Below are 16,993 nucleotides of genomic sequence, written 5' to 3' on the forward strand. Positions count from 1 at the left end.
TGACATCAGGGCATTATATTGATATGCGGTCATTTTATTGATAACATTCCTTTTTAACATGCCTGAAGAGAGAACGGATGACCTTACCCACTCATTATTTTTCCTTTAAATATATGTATTCCGGGGGACATCCCCAGCCACGCCTAGGAAGTAAAAAGGGAAAAAAGTACAATACACCATTGCTAGTACCATTTCATTATCTCTGGAATTCTAGTTTGGTCTGTATTCATACTTCCAAACTGGATACAATATTATCCCAGGAGGTCATGGACAGTTTAACAAAAGGTCTTTCTCTGGCGTGTGGCTTGGTATAACAAGGCATGAATGGCAATGGTCACTTTGTATTGTTCTATAAAATCCATAGTGGTCATCGACGGGCAGTTCGTGTGAACAGTTTCCCGACTCTTCACAATTTTCCGAAAGCCCCCCCCCCCCCCCTCCTTCCCCCTTCTCTCCCATTCTCGATCTCTCCTTTTTTTTTTTTATTGAGGTCGGCCCCTATACGTTAACATTTTCAACAGAACCTATCGGGGGTAATTGTATTGCGATGAAATTTCAAATATGATTAGACAGTTATGGGATAACCAAAAATTTCAGACTTATGCGAGAAACCCGGAATAACTTTTCTTATGCTTATCATATGTTTTTTTAATAATGAAAATGAAATATGTTATATCTGTTTAATGGCATAAGTAGACTAACATTGACTTATGAAAATCTGAGCTGCAAGGTCTGACCTGTCACTCATGTCTGTAATAATTGTTATAAAAATGAAGCACAAAGAAAAATCAAGCCCCCCAAAATAATTTTAGTGCATCAAGGAAGTGGAAATATATAAAATAAAGGAAACACCATTTATCCCATACACTTACATGGGTATACTTATCTCCTGAGAGAAAATAGAGAAAAATCAAACTAGCATGATGCTGAAAATTTCATCAAAATCGGATGTAAAATAGAAAAAGTTAATGAAACAGTCGATGTCCATCACTCACTTTTTCTTTTCTTTTTATTGTTTGAATTATACAGTATTTCATTTGTTTACAAATTTGACAATAAGGACCAACTTGACTGACCCATATAGTATTGAAGTGATGCTAATTCCACATGTTCACGGATTTCACTTGACACTAGAGAAAATTAGAATGTATCGTATTTCATATAAAATAATACAAAAGAAATAGTGAGTGGATGACGACATCAGTCTGCTCAACTTTAAAATGTCATAACTTTTTTATTTTACATCCGATTTTTATGAAGTTTTCAGTGCTATGTTTTTCTCTTTATTCATTAGAACGTTTAGTTGGGTTGGACTTGTCCTTTAAGTGCCATCGAACACCTAACGACTGGTCCACGACCTATAGGATGGGGAAAGGTGAAGAAAACAATACAAAATACTGGATATTTTCGCTCCTCTTCATAAACACCCTCACAGTGTGATAACGTTGTTGCATCTTCGTCTACAACTACAGAACTTAGGCCCGAATTCACAAAGGTCGACTAAAGTTATACCGGGGTTAAATTTAGTCGGGGGTTAACTAATACCGGGGTATAAAGTTAGTCCACCGCGCTATTCACAAACGGTGGACTAACTAATCCATGGACTAACTTTAGCACCCGGTGCTAAATTTAACCCACGGCTGAGTTATACCCCGGTGATAACTTTAGTCCATGGATTAAATCATGGACTGAAGCTAGCATACTATTATAACACTGCACTGAGCATGCTCAGTGTAATAAAGCAGTACTGAGCATGCTCAGTGCCGTATTTGAGAGTTTCGTCTGCTAGGGCCATATGAAATGTCGCCATTGCATCACATGAGTTAGGAAGCAGAACTCAACCCCAGAATCATGTATCAGCAGCATGAACTTGAATTTCTTAGCAATGAGGTGTTGACAACGAACATTGTCATTACTTATTTGTTAATATTTACCAACTTAGGTTCGGACTAACGTTAGCGCTGCCTGCGTGCGAGCTAGCTCGACTGCGCCTGCAGCATCGTACCGTATCGAGAAGTTCAAACTCCGTCAATGTACGGTTCCGTGCGGTAGGTGCACTGCAACGTGAAGAAGTTTTAACCTTTTTTAGACAGCTGCAGCAGCCGGCTTTTTCGAGGGGGGTTTACACATTTTTTTTCAATTTCTTATTTCTCAATTGGTTAGTGGAGGCAACGGAGTCCAGCGGAACAATGACAGAGACCAAAGTTTTTTTTTTTTTTTGCCTTGTTGGTCTAATATGAAGTCCAGATCGATCGCCATCGTATTACAGTGCAGTTAGACGTGGATCTAGGCCTATAATAGCGTGCCGTAACTGCGTTTTAGGCCTGAGGAAGTTACTTAGATCTACGGAAAAAGCCAATTACATCTAGATCAAGTGCACATTTGTTTGAATTAAATCATAACCAATCTGATTGTATAATCCTACCTACCTTATCGAAGTCCGGTGGAACTTTGCCCGGAGCTAGCTTTGATAGAAAATGGAAATATGGAATTGAATCTTTGTTTGGGTTATGTACTGGTAAATGGTGGGGCCACAGCGTCGCGTGGGGTGAAGCGACATGACCTTGATCTGATCTCGCGTCCACAAGCGTGCCTCTTTTCCTTTCCCTCAGAATTGACTTTCCCATTCGAAGTAATATTTTCAATTCATTTATTTATTCTTGTCTTCTTATATGGTGTATCTCGATAAATTGATTTAAAAAAAAAAATTAAGCGAGCAAATTTTTTTTTAAATTGACATTAAAATCCTAGTTTGTGTTAGATTTTCACATAATATCAAAAAATATTCTATTTCACCCTCATTTCTTTTATCTTTTTCTTGGTCGTGAATTTTTTTTTTTTTTTGGGGGGGGGGGGGCAAGAGCCCCAAGCCCCCCCCCCCCCCTCTCTATTCTGTACGTCAGTTCTACCAACATCTCTAAAAGGAGCTGAGATACTCATTAGTAGCTCCTCCACACTCACTGGTCACTCTTGCATATGCAATCGCATTATTCCCAACCTTAACCTATATACTCCAGTTTGCTTTGGAGGGGGGGGGTCAAGCTATTCACCATGCTTGCAGTATTTTTTTCCTTAAAGGAAGCACAATTTCCTTATCAGAAAAATAAAGACTTATCAATCCTGGATAAGTGTAAAGGGTATTCCACCCAATCATAATAATATATTTAAAATTGGGGAAATATCAGTGGGCTAAATATGGCATATCAGGTAAAATAAAAACTTGCGAGCAAGGAATAATATTCAAAATTTTAATATCAAATATCCAATTTTGTGATAGATTTGACATGATATTCAGAAAATAATGTGTTTCACCTTTCTTTCTTTTCTTGGTAATATTTTTTTTTTTTTTTTGGGGGGGGGGACTTTTTTCCATGGTCAGTGGTCCATGGTCCGCCCTCTATACTTTCAAACTGAAGTGACTAAATTTCCTAAAATAAAATAACTTTTAAACAAAGATTTATGCTATAAATATAACACCACAGGCAATTCTCTCAGTGACACATGTAGCTACCTTTACTCCTTTCATTTCTCATTTGCTTCAATCACATGTACATTATTGTGCATCTTAACGTGCCAAATACTTTTCTCTCAATTAAGTTCTATTATAAATAATTTTGCATTATGCCTTACAACAAGTTTCTTGAAGTATATCCTCCTGCACAAGCAAGCAATCACTTGACTTTCTTCATACACAACCTTAACCAACATACCATTACCACCACCCCTGTCTTACACATAACCTTAATCTCTCCTTAGCACAATTTTTATCTGAAAGTAAATAAAATAAGACTTTCTTATATAAATTTATTTTTTGCCTCCTGCAAGAACGATGAACCATGCAGCATATGGACAGAATTGATAAAAGAATTTCATTTTTGTTTTCTCCTGACACAATTACTTGAAAACGATATAAAAGGACAAGTCCACCCCCACAAAGTTGATTTGAATAAAAAGAGAAAAACACAACGAGCGTAACACTGAAAATTTCATCAAAATCTGATGTAAAGATATTAAGTTATGACATTTTTAAAGTTTTGCTTGACTACAAACTTATATGTACATCCCAGTCGGCATGCAAACTATTTCTTTTAATTCTACGAGATGAAATATTCAAATTTTCCCTTCATTGTCAAGTGAAACCAAGATTAGTCCCCCCCCCCGAACATGTGGACATCATTGACTGTCTCATTTGCATGTCATTGATCTGTGCATATAACTGTGTTGTGAAAAATAAGCCAAACTTGAAAATTTCATAACGTTCCTATTTTACAAACGACGCGGATTTTGATGAAATTCTCAGCATTATGCTCGGTTGATTTTTTTTCTATTAATTCAAATCGAATTTTTTTCTGGGGAGGACTTGACCTTTAAAATCAAAACTTATATGTACATGTGTAGTAGACAGAGCAGTTTATTTAGTGCATTACTTTTTAAGGTAGATTGAAATTCTTTACATAATGATACAAATGATATGTTTACGTTTTCAGAAACTCTGAATGAAAATAGATAAACAACAGATTAAATAAATTTGCAGATTATTTACGCAATTCATGTCAACATACATTGTTTTTTAATCCAACAAATTCTGAGGAAATATTGAAAATCGTAAACAATCTTAAAGGAGAATGAAACTCTTGGAGCAAGTTAGCTTTTGTGAAAGCAGAAAAATCAAAGAATAAGATCAACAAAAGTTTGAGTAAAATAGGACTAGCAATAGAAGAGTTATGAACATTTGAATGTCGAGATCACTATTGCTATGGAGATCCTCCCATTGGCAACGCAACAAGATCTATGATATCACAGATGAACAACTCTCCCCTTTTGGACACTGAAAATATACCCCAAAACATCTCTTTTTGCTCATTCTAATCATATGACAAACGATTCATCAATGATATAATGTTGTGAAACCTCTGTACTTGTCCTCTCATAAAGAGAACACCTCACCTTGTGATAGATTCTATAATAAGTGAGAATATAAGTGAAATAAGTACTAAAGCAATGAGGGAGTTGTACGTGTGTGACATCACAGATCTTGGTCGCATTGCCAATGGGAGGATCTACATGGCATTAGTGATCTCAATATTCAAATGCTCATAACTTTCTTATTATTCATTCAATCTTCCTCAAACTTTCAACAATATGTTTCTTTGAATTTTTTCTTTGATATGGATTCAGCTGGTTTCAAGGGTTTCATTCTCCTTCCCACTGGGCATTTTACCCGATATTACCCGGGTTGTAACAGGTAATAACGTAGTTATTATACCACGGTAACACCAGTGGGTAGTAACGGGGAAATAGTAGACCAATCTTTCCCCGTTATTACCCGGACCCGATATTACTCCATTTACCCAATATTACCCAGTATGATGTAACCGATATTTCCATTATTTTAATGATATCACCACCTCATATTACTCTGTTTACCCAATATTACCCAATTAATGTCGGCTCATTAAAAAAACAATTAGTGTCATTAGGGTCATTGAAGCACATTTTTACAACTCCATACTCTAAGCCATATCATCTTATCCTATCCTAAAATCCTACATCCTAATCCTAATCCTATCCTACACCTATCCACCAAACCCTGTCATTTACTTCTATATATTGAGCGAGTTTACAACACTTGACAAATTATGGTTAACAATTATTCAACCCTAAAACATTTTTCTAAAATTAATGTCATGATTATGACTAATATGATATATAAACTACACATTTTTCTGAAAATTTTCTGGGTGGAATAATTGCATAAACATAAACACATTAATTATTACAGCTATATTAGCTAAAATTTTGGCCATTTATTGTAGTATATTCATGAGTAACTAATATTCCCAGCATTTTCCTGATATTACCATCTGATATTACTCCATTTACCCAATATTAATGGGTTCCGCATGGGTTGGAGGTCTCGTTTCCATCTGAGTCCTATCTGGGCACCATGTGGGTTCAAGTATATGTTTTCATCTGGGTTCCATGTGGGCCCATATGGGACCCAGATATCCCAGATAAGAACCGTATGTGATCCAGATACTTTGCTGTATGGGAATGGAAGCGTTTCAACATTACCCATTACCCCTTATCAACCTGTTTGTAACTGGGTAAAATGTTGGTTTCATCAGGGTGATAACAGTAATTTTTTGGACTTTGAAAATTTCGCTGGGATTGCTGTAAGATTGCTCTTATTACTAAAGTTTGCAATGTTATAACCAATCAAAGTCATTCAACATTACCCTTATTACCCCTCATCACCCTGTTGTAACTAGGTAAATGTAGGTTTCATCAGGGTGATAACAGTAACAGGTATCAACAGGAATTATAATTTCGGTAATAACATGGTAATAACGGTAATATTTGGTGTTACTCAAATTTCCGGGTGATATTACCGGTAATAACCGGTAAAATTGGTAATCGGTAACAAATTGCCCAGTGGGTTTAATGAAGATTTTAAACTCTACAGCTAAAGCATGGATATCACAAGTAATTTGTCAAATATCTTTCTGAAAGAAATTAAAAGATGATTCTATAAAATAGTAATATCAAACAAATGATAATAGCTTGCAATGTATTTATAGTGCTTACTACAGAAATGTATCTTAGGGCCTATGAAAATAGGTGAAAAAAGGGATATTCAGCAAAAATGATATCTTATAATTTAAATTTGATAAATTAAGAAGATGCAAATGCTAAGGAAAAATGAATATTTAATTAACAAAGAGGTTTTGAAATTGAAATCATGAGACTTAAAACATTGATTGTTGATTAAAACAAAATTGGTATAAAATAGACTTGAATCATAAGAAAGACCAAGTCCATCTCATGCCAAACTTAATTAAGCATGAAAAAAATGTTGCTTATACCTCTCATGTCCCTGCTTATACATTAGCCCATCATAATTATGTGTCATTTATATCCTGGAATTCACGTCCCAAACCTTTTATCAAACAAGAAAAATGTTGTGAACTTGGGTTTTTAAAAAGCAAGATGGTCATTTGATCACTAATGATAAATCGGAATGCATGAATACATCCTATCAACCAAGCACTAGCGTACCTACGACGAGCCACAACCCATGCAAAGGACGTATACCTGCCCCCCTGACGAGCTTGAACACCTTTTTTTTTTGCTTGCCAATTTTTTTTCTGGTACGAAATCCTTTATTTGTGATTGAAGACCTTTTTTTTTTTTACTTGTAAAATTTTTCGGCCGAACGGTTTTGCCCTCCCTGTGGAAAATCCTAGGTACGCCACTACAACCAAGCTACCATTTTTTATCACAAGTGTCCACTTTCATGCACAGATAATCCAATGGAATGCTTATACCCGTAGCACACCGTCCTTTTCTATTGACAACAGAATGCAGGCAGGAATTCATCAAAGAGGGGAGCAACGGATACCTGCAATAAGGATCAAAACAAAATGAATATTAGAAAATTTGCTCTTCGGTATTCTTTCTGCAAATATATCTTCATTGATCAAGCAATTAATACCTTCTTTACCTGAATAAGCAAAATGCATTTTGTTTTCTATTTTTCATTTCGCCTGCAATAGGAAAGTTAGCAGATTATCTATATTTTTTTCTTCAGTGAAATCTTTAAAATTGTCTTATTTCACATATCAAGAGTATAAAATTACAAGAAAATTTGACCAACAACAAGATTGAAACTTGATAAAAGACAGTATGTAGTAGGGGCCAATATATTTTTTCTTCATTATCACATACCTCTAGTAGGTGTTGAATACAGAGAATATCACATTAAAAACTGAGTGAGTATACCAACCTATACATTTACAGAAGACCTGTTCTTCCTGCTAAGTACAGGGCTTGTTCCCCATCAGGACTCCTGATGCAGACATGGCCTGGATTGGCCCCAATCGATAGCACCTATGACTCTTGGAAACCTGTAGCAATCATCAAATTGTCGCTGGGTGGTTTGAATTTCTCGTCATCGGAAACTTCATTGACTGTTACTCCTTGCTATTGCCTCAGAAAAATCTTTGATGATTCTGCACACGGATGACTGTGATATAGTTGCTTCGTCTGCTTGCATCTTCTAAAAGGTACCTTTAATTATCGAATGATAAGTGATGTTATGTAATTGGTTTATTGATATGAAAGCCAATTGATACTTTACCATTTACGTTTGCAAACATTGTGCTTCTGTTATGACCTGATGTTTATGATGCACTGGAACTGCTTAAAGAGATTTTTCTTCGATTCATTAAAAAAAAACTCTACTGCAATAACAATCCATGCAAAATGGAGAATATCTCTGTTAAGCTGAAATGACATACCAATATTTCTTTTTGGGTGGTTATAAATCATCCTTCATGATAATTTCCCACTTGAATATGACATATTTGTATTAAAAAATTTTGCTACATTGTAAAAAATGAGAGAAAAATAAAATCCCCACCTATTTCCAATCCAAAGGGTTACATGTTTCATTCCGACAAAAACCTTTCTGTGAAATACCCCCAACACTCCCCCTCCCCTGTAAGGGGTTACTAGTACTCCTGGCTGAAAGCAGAAACAAAAATCATACAATTTGGATGATTAATAATGAATATTAGGTTTTGCATTAATTATTTCTGTGAAACATGTGCATGTTTTCATGAATATGCAAGAAATAGCCTGATGATGTCACATCCACACATTTTCCACACATGAATGTACAAGGGTTCCATGATATTTGCTCTGGCGACAATTACTCAATGGAAAATCTGCATGCTAAGCAAAACATAAAACTTAATTTTCATGACTAGATACTTCCAATCCTTGATCCTTACATTATTCTGAACTCGCAATAACTATCTTAAATATATAATCAGCAGTCAACCCCATTTTTACATTCCTGGAGGAAAAAAAATAATGATTATGATTTCAGATCACTAGAGAACAAGTGGGGATATGAATATTGCATATGAGATACACAGAACTGTTTCCCCCAAGTTATGTAAAACTTTAAAACTGAATCAATTCATAATTCTCCATCCAATATTGATGGTTTTTGCTAGTCGAATTGTTCTTTATCAAAATCTCATCATTTTTGGCCTGGAAAATCACTTTCATAGAACATAATTTGACCCCCCCCCCCCCCCAATTACCCTCTGCTTTATAGTTCGCACATGAAAACTCACCAATGACATAAAACCAAGTCCTGTCAAAACCTGTAACATGACAGGCAATGTGTGGTTCTCTCTGTTGGTACCCCACTCTGAGAGGTTCATCCTCGTAGTATTCAAATGGTTTCTTCCTGTCTCTTAATCCATGCTGTGGTCTTTCTATGTGTTGCTGAATCTGCATGGAAGTTAAAAGATTGTGTTTAAGAGTCACCATGAATGGGCAATTTACTCTTTGAATTTCATTTAATTCAAAAGTGTTTAAAATGAGGAACAGAATGTGAAAGATTATACAGAAATCCTTAAAAAAAGATAGGATAAAAATTCTAATTGACATGAGTAGCTTTTCTATTTACCTACTTGTAAAAGTGAAGAAAAAAAACCTGCCAATTGTTGCTGATCATCATCATTGATCAAACCACGCACGTCATAGAGATGCTTCTATGAAAACTGATTTACTGAATCACTTTCAATTGGCTTTAATAATGAAGGCAAGGCACTAATTTTATGGAACTTTGTTTACACAAATAGAGGTTATTGCTTGAGAGTGACTTTCGAATAACATATTTTCATGAATCTTCATCAAAGTCTCATTAAAACCTTTTTTTTCTACCCCCCCCCCCGGCATTCAACAGACTGACAATGCTTTCTTTCTCTCTTTTAAATAAATATTCAACAAAATGTCAGGATTAATTGGAGATCAACAAGCCTAGTGACCAGTAGACAAATATATATGTTAATAACACACAAGCAAGGTCCCCCCCCCCTCTTCTTTTTTGTCAATTACTATGACAAGAATGAAAAAGTAACATACATGTCACATGATACATTTACAATTACATGATGAATTCAAATCCCAGAAATAATATTTTATTAAAAAAGGCAATTTTAATGACATTTAATTTTTTTAAATATGAATTGATAAGGCATACCTCACTCTCTTGCAAGACGGCACAGCAGTTCAAAATTGTGAGCCATGTTTGCTTTGTTTTGATTGAGCACAATCTGCCGAGTATGTATGGTCTGTTGCTGATATGGAAGAAAAAAAATAATGAAAAAAAATATTTATTCATCAATCATACTGCAATGTCAAGGTATATCAAAGAAAAAAATAATAAAGCAGCTACAAATGTAGATTGATAAAATCCGCTGTTTCAGAGGAGTCGTTCAACATTTTCTGATTTTTTTTTGGTGTGACGGGATGCTGCGGAGCCACATGAAATCTCAGGGGAGCATATCCCTGACAGAAATAAACCTATTTATCGGTCTACTACAAATGTAGAGGACTGAAGATCAAATGCACTTGTCTGTGGTCTCATGTGAATATAACATTGGGACTCCTTGTGAAAAAAAAAATTGAAACAAAGAGGGTGGGGTAGAGTTTATAATAACCCCCAAAAGAGAGAATTTTCAAAGTTAGACCTCAGTTAGATCTACTCAAATAATCAATTAGGCCTAGGATTTCCATTATTTTTTAATGTTTTGACGACACCGTAAATCTATAAGTGATCGCAAATGCAATGCCGAAGGTCAGTAAAACTTAGTTTTAGTAAAAGTAAAATCAGCTCATTTATAGCTGTTGGAGTAAACAGCGGTGAGTGGAACCCAATCTTTATTAAATATTTTTTCAAAAAATAATTTAATCAGGGCTTAGCCTTAAGTTAGAGTTGACCCTTATTAAAATATTTTTTTTACTCCAACGATGTTGTAGGACTAACTCTAACATGGCTACCAGGTAAGCTTCATACTTAGCTTGACCATCTATCCAAGGCCAAGCCAAGACAAAGCCAGCCCAGAGTAGAATGTCTGAGTTAGACCGGCTCTGTATTGTAGTGTTAAAAAAAAACTTATTTGTATTGCTGCTCTCCTGGACTTGCTGTTGTATCGTGGGTTCTTGAACTAACATATATGTACAGTAACTGAAAGTAAAGGCAGAGAAACTCAATAGGTCCAGTTGCAGAGAAGTTTAATGGCAGACTCCCAGAATCTCTGGATATCAAATCAAGCAGGCACAGCCTAGGATTGGAATCTTTAACATTCAGAAATGACCATGCTAGGCATGTGCACAAACACAATAGAGGTGGTGAAGAATGTATTACACAAGGGTAGCTACTGAATAACCATTAATGGTTGCCATGCAATGTCTGAACACAACATTCTCCTCCTTGTTGAAATTTGAAACTACTACTAGGTCATTACACTTTGGTTTGTTTACAAACATTGATCAAAGTATAAACAAATGAGTTTCAATCAATTATCAGTTTAGTGAAGAGATCATTGTCAAAGGAAAAGTTTAAATGTGAATTTTGTGACATATCTTGACATCCATATTTACTATAAATTGAGCATAACATTATCAAATCTTTCAACAATAAACTTCACTTTTCTTTTTATAGTTTTACTTTGATTTGCAACAAGATTGTAAAACTAATTCAAGATTTGATTTCTCACATCAACTAACATAATACACCAAAAAGATGTTATCAAATCTTTCCTAGATTTATTATTTAATACCTCACATAATCCTGAAGGTATGTTGGTTCTTTCCTTACTCTACTACTTCTCCTTCTCTCTTCTAGACCTCTTTCCCTAATCTGTCTATCTTCAAGGTCTCTTTCTGCGACCTGTCTCTCTTCTCTTTCAGCAACAGAAGTGTGATTTTCTGTTGTACATGGGGACAAATGAAAAGCGTTCCAAATTGTATGATCATCCAATTCAAATGTTGCTTTTCCTTTCTGTTTTATGATTTTTCTCTTCTCCCCAAACTTTTGGAGTACCTTTCTTTACATGTCTTTGCTTCCTAACTCTAACAAAACTTCCTACTTGGAACTCTGACACTCTAGCTTTTCTTTTAGCGTCGGTGTACTCTTCAGACTTTCTTTGTTTTTGTTTTACCCTTCTTTTGACTTCATTCTTCTTTCTTTCAGTCTTAACTGGCATTCTACCCTTTACATCTAACTTGGTTCTCATCTTCCTACCATGTAATAACTCTGATGGAGACAGACCTGTTACTTGATGAGGCGTAGACCTATATGCCAACAAAAGATCTAACGTGGTCTCTTTGAAAGACCTTTTTCCTTCGATCATAGCATTTTGAATGCTAGACTTCAAAACCCTATTGAACCGTTCTACCTCGCCGTTTGCACGAGGGTAGTACAACGACGATTTTACATGAGTGATACCATATTCTTCTAAGAACTCTTCAAACTCATGTGACACAAACTGCGGCCCATTGTCTGATACTAAATGGGTCGGAATTCCCTCTCTAGTGAACAATGTTTTGAGAACCTGTATTACAGATCTGCTTGTTACATTGCTACAAAACGCTACTTCAGGCCATTTGCTATGGTAGTCAACTACTACAATTGCATATCTTTGGTCATGGGGTGCATTCTCAAAAGGACCAGTAATGTCAATTGAAATCTTTTCCCATGGTGAATTAGGAAATTCTACCGATTGCATTGGTGCACTGTGTGTGCGATGTGATTTGTCATTTTCTTGACAAGTGACACATTTTTTGATTGTTTCTTCAACAATTTTGTCAATATGTGGGAACCAGTATGTTTCTCGCAACCTTTGTTTTGTTCTAACAATGCCCTGATGTGCTGAATGAGCAAAATCTACAAACTTGGCCTGAAGTGACGTTGGAATTACAATTCTATTCCCTCTCATCACAATGTCATCTACTACAGACAATTCATCTCTCAAGATGAGATATGGTTTGATCTCAGGAGGAAAGGATTTATGGTTACCAGACCATCCTTCCTCAATGTACTTTCTGACCTGTACCAATACTTCATCATTATTAGTTGCATCTTGTAACTCTTTGACAGTGACAGGTGAATCTACTCTTACTTGATATAGAACATACTCTTCTTCATCTACTACATCTGACCATTCTTCATCACCTAACGGTAAGCGTGACAAAGCGTCTGCAACATAGTTTTCTCGACCTGCTTTGTACTCTACAGTGTAATCAAATTGTAACAACTGAGCAGACCAGCGTGCTATACGCATGGTTTGTCTACCTGTACCTCTAGTACTCAACATGGTAACCAGTGCTTTATGATCTGTTCTAAGTACAAAGTGTCTACCCCAAAGGTAAGTATACCACTTGTTACAAGCCCAAACACAAGCTAAAGCCTCTTTTTCACCTGTTGAGTATTTCCTCTCAGCAGGTGACAGTGACCTGGAAGCGAATGCTATCGGAATCTCCTGTCCCTCTTTGACTTGGGAAAGTACAGCCCCTAACCCATAATCAGATGCATCAGTGGTAACTACAGTATGTAAATTCGGATTAAATAACCCAAGAACAATTCTCTTTGCAATTGTACTTTTGACTTTGTCATAGGCCTCTTGTTGCTCGGCCCCCCACTCAAAAGGTACATCTTTACACAAAAGACGTCTCATTGGTTCTACAACAGTGGCATAGTTTGGTACAAACTTAGTGTAGTAGTTTGTCATTCCTAACACTGACCTAAGCTTACTAACATCTGTAGGCGCTGGTGCCTCTAAAATAGCTTGGACATGACTATCATCAGGTGCTAGACCCTTACTACTCACACAATGCCCTAAGTAACTGAGTTCTGACAAGTAAAACTGACATTTACTAGGGTTCAAACGCAATCCTGCGTCTTGCAACTTCTTCAGTACATTGTTCAAATGTTTGTCATGTTCTGATCTGTCCTTACCATACACGATGATGTCATCTAGGTAGCATTGAACTCCTGATAGTCCTGCGAGGATACTACTCATGAGCTTCTGAAATGTGGATGGCGCTGACGCTAATCCGAAACAAACTCTCTTGAAGCGATATAATCCATCGTGTGTGATGAACGCTGTAAGATCGCGACTTTCCTCATCCAATTCGAGTTGATGATACGCTGACGCTAGATCCATCTTGGAAAACACTGTGGATCCTTCCAGCTCAGAAAATAGCTCACCGATATCAGGCAACGGATAACTATCAACAACAATGGCTTTATTTACTTCACGTAAATCAACACAAAGCCTGATGCTTCCCGACTTTTTCGCGGCGACTACAATGGGAGAGATCCATTCACTTGAATCTATTTTCTCTATCACGCCTTCCTTCTCCAACCGCTTCAATTCTTGTGAAACCTGATCCTTCACAGATAAAGGTAACCTGCGTAACCTTTGTTGAACGGCTGGATGATTAGCTTTGACTTTGACGCGATGTTTGAAGTTGTGTGAACACCCAAGTCCTGGTGCAAACAAAGTAGGGAATCCCTGTGGAATGTCGCTTGATGTAGACGATGTCGACTCTGGCGTTGGAGAATCACTTCTGACCGTCTCGACGCAGAGCTTGCTGCCTTCAATCTTAAGCTTCAACTCGTCGAAGATGTCCAAACCAAGTAATGCTGAACCTCTGTGTACGACGAAAATCTTGGCGATCATTGACTTAGCTCCAACCTTCACCTGTGTCTCCAAGATTCCAACTACTGGAATGTTTCCTTCAGAGTAATCTGAAATGCTGACGTGTGCTGGCTTGAGAGCATCGACTAGAAAGTGTTTCTTGTAGATACTGAGCGGAATTATTGACACACTAGAGCCTGTATCAATAGTCATGTGAACCTTGGCTTTCCCAGCGAGCTCAACTTCACACCTTATTGGCTTTGTAGGGTGAGTATTCACAGTTAATACCTTGGGCATTTCAAGTTCATCAGCTCCACCTTTAACTTTGCGGACTCTCCTGCTTTTCCGGCAAACCTTAGCCCAATGTCCAGTCTTGCCGCAGCTGTAGCATTTACTCTCTCTTGCCTTACATCTCTCGTCGAATGCTGCATGAGATGGACTTCCACAATTTCTGCAACTGTTTTTCTGTGTTTTCTGCTCTGTTTTCTTCCTTTCTCTTCCCTCCACTCTCCCTTCCTTGTTTCCTTTCTGTGTAGTTCATACACCTTCTCACTGTCACTTTCATGTCCCTTGGCAATTGCTTTGGAGTCTCGCTGTGCATCTTCGATGCATCTACTGAAATCAAGAACTTTCTGTAGATTCAAGTCCGATTCCAACAGTAGCCTCTCACGAATACGGGGATTGTGACAGCCTTCTACTACCTGGTCTCTTAACATCTCGTCCTTCAAGTTTGCAAACGCACAATGTTTTACAAGTTCTTGCAAGGCTGCTACATACTCAGCAACTGTCTCGTCTAACCTCTGTTTACGTCGTCTGAATCTATATCTCTCAGCGACAACGTTGATTCGCGGAACAAAATACGCTTCTATGGCTGCCAATGCCTCCTGGTATACATTAGTAGCTGCTTGAGCCCCACGAGCTGGGCGTGGCTCTGATGGTGAGGAGATGTCCAGTGAGTAAAAGATTCGCTGTCCTTCAGCTCCCAGACAATGTAACAGAAGCGCTTTCTTCCTATCCGGCAGAAACTCGCTGCCTCCTGAGGCTAGGAGATAATTCTCGAATTGCTGGAACCATAATTTCCATGGAGTCGTCGGTTTTCCAGGGTTTTGCAGAAAAAATGAAGGTGGAGGTATTGACGTCATATTAGTGAGTAAAATCAGGAACAATATCAGAAACTATAGAGTCCTTTGAAATTAATGAAAAGACATCCTCGTCGCCAGAATTGATGTTGTATCGTGGGTTCTTGAACTAACATATATGTACAGTAACTGAAAGTAAAGGCAGAGAAACTCAATAGGTCCAGTTGCAGAGAAGTTTAATGGCAGACTCCCAGAATCTCTGGATATCAAATCAAGCAGGCACAGCCTAGGATTGGAATCTTTAACATTCAGAAATGACCATGCTAGGCATGTGCACAAACACAATAGAGGTGGTGAAGAATGTATTACACAAGGGTAGCTACTGAATTACCATTAATGGTTGCCATGCAATGTCTGAACACAACACTTGCCTTGGCCTTGCTTCAGTCTCAGACAAAATTAGATGCACAGTAGTGATTTTCATGGAATTTTTGTTGTCTACGAGTACGATACCCCTGGCCCTGCCAACACAGCTACTAGCTGTGTTGGCAGGGCCAGGAGGAGTGGCAGGGGTATCGTAGACAACAAAAATTCCATGAAAATCACACGAAATCGAAAATCACTACCTGACATAACTAGCAAATAGTATCGACCTTTCAATCACGCCTACCTGGCCTGTGTAGTGTACGCTAATTGCGTCTCGCACTGCAATTGCTCATAGATATGAACGCACACAAAAGTACATGGCTGGGACTGAGCAGCTTAGAGACGCGACGATAACAATGATTCAGATACCATTTCAAGTTTTCGAGTATACCTTTTGGAAAGTTAAAGCTATCAATAATAGTTACAGATGGAACTGAAGGCTCCGTCATGATTTAAGCTCCAAAAATTATGTAATTTACTTACAATCTCGGTCGAAGTCGTGAAATATGAAGCTTTAGATAAGCCGATCACACCGAATCTTGTCTCTGTCCAAAAAACTTTTTTCTTGCAGCAAACTTTTCCGCAATCGAAATGCTGCTCTCTGATTGGTTAAAACAGTGGACTAACTTTAACCCACCGATTTAGTCCACCCCTAAGAGCTGACTAAGTCGTGACGTCAAATGACGCGTTTTATACCCCGGTATAACTTTAGTCGACCTTTGTGAATCGCAAAAGTTAGCCCCTAGGTGCTAACTTTAGTCCATGGATTAAAATGATGTCAAATGACGCGTTTTATACCCCGGGTATAACTTTAGTCCACCTTTGTGAATTCGGGCCTAAGGCATATGACAGCACTTTTTCATGTCATACAAAGGATGTACAACATAAAACCTCACATCACTCGCACGAATACTCGCAACTGTTTCATTGATCGTACACGCGATCGCATTGCCTCACATCGACTCTCACGACTACACGCAATTG

General features: G+C 37.4%; 1 long non-coding RNA gene across 1 annotated transcript; it reads right to left on the bottom strand.

Moving 5' to 3' along the window:
• Positions 1 to 4,396: 4,396 nt before the first annotated feature.
• On the bottom strand, positions 4,397 to 16,581 carry LOC135157265 (uncharacterized). Its single transcript, XR_010296278.1, has 5 exons — positions 16,493 to 16,581; positions 10,061 to 10,157; positions 9,147 to 9,306; positions 7,787 to 8,070; positions 4,397 to 7,402 (listed from the first exon to the last, which is right to left on the bottom strand). It is a non-coding gene; the product is annotated as an uncharacterized LOC135157265 (long non-coding RNA).
• Between the last annotated feature and the right edge of the window lie 412 nt (positions 16,582 to 16,993).

Source organism: Lytechinus pictus, chromosome 2 (assembly GCF_037042905.1).
Source record: "Lytechinus pictus isolate F3 Inbred chromosome 2, Lp3.0, whole genome shotgun sequence".
Classification (NCBI taxonomy): domain Eukaryota; kingdom Metazoa; phylum Echinodermata; class Echinoidea; order Temnopleuroida; family Toxopneustidae; genus Lytechinus; species Lytechinus pictus.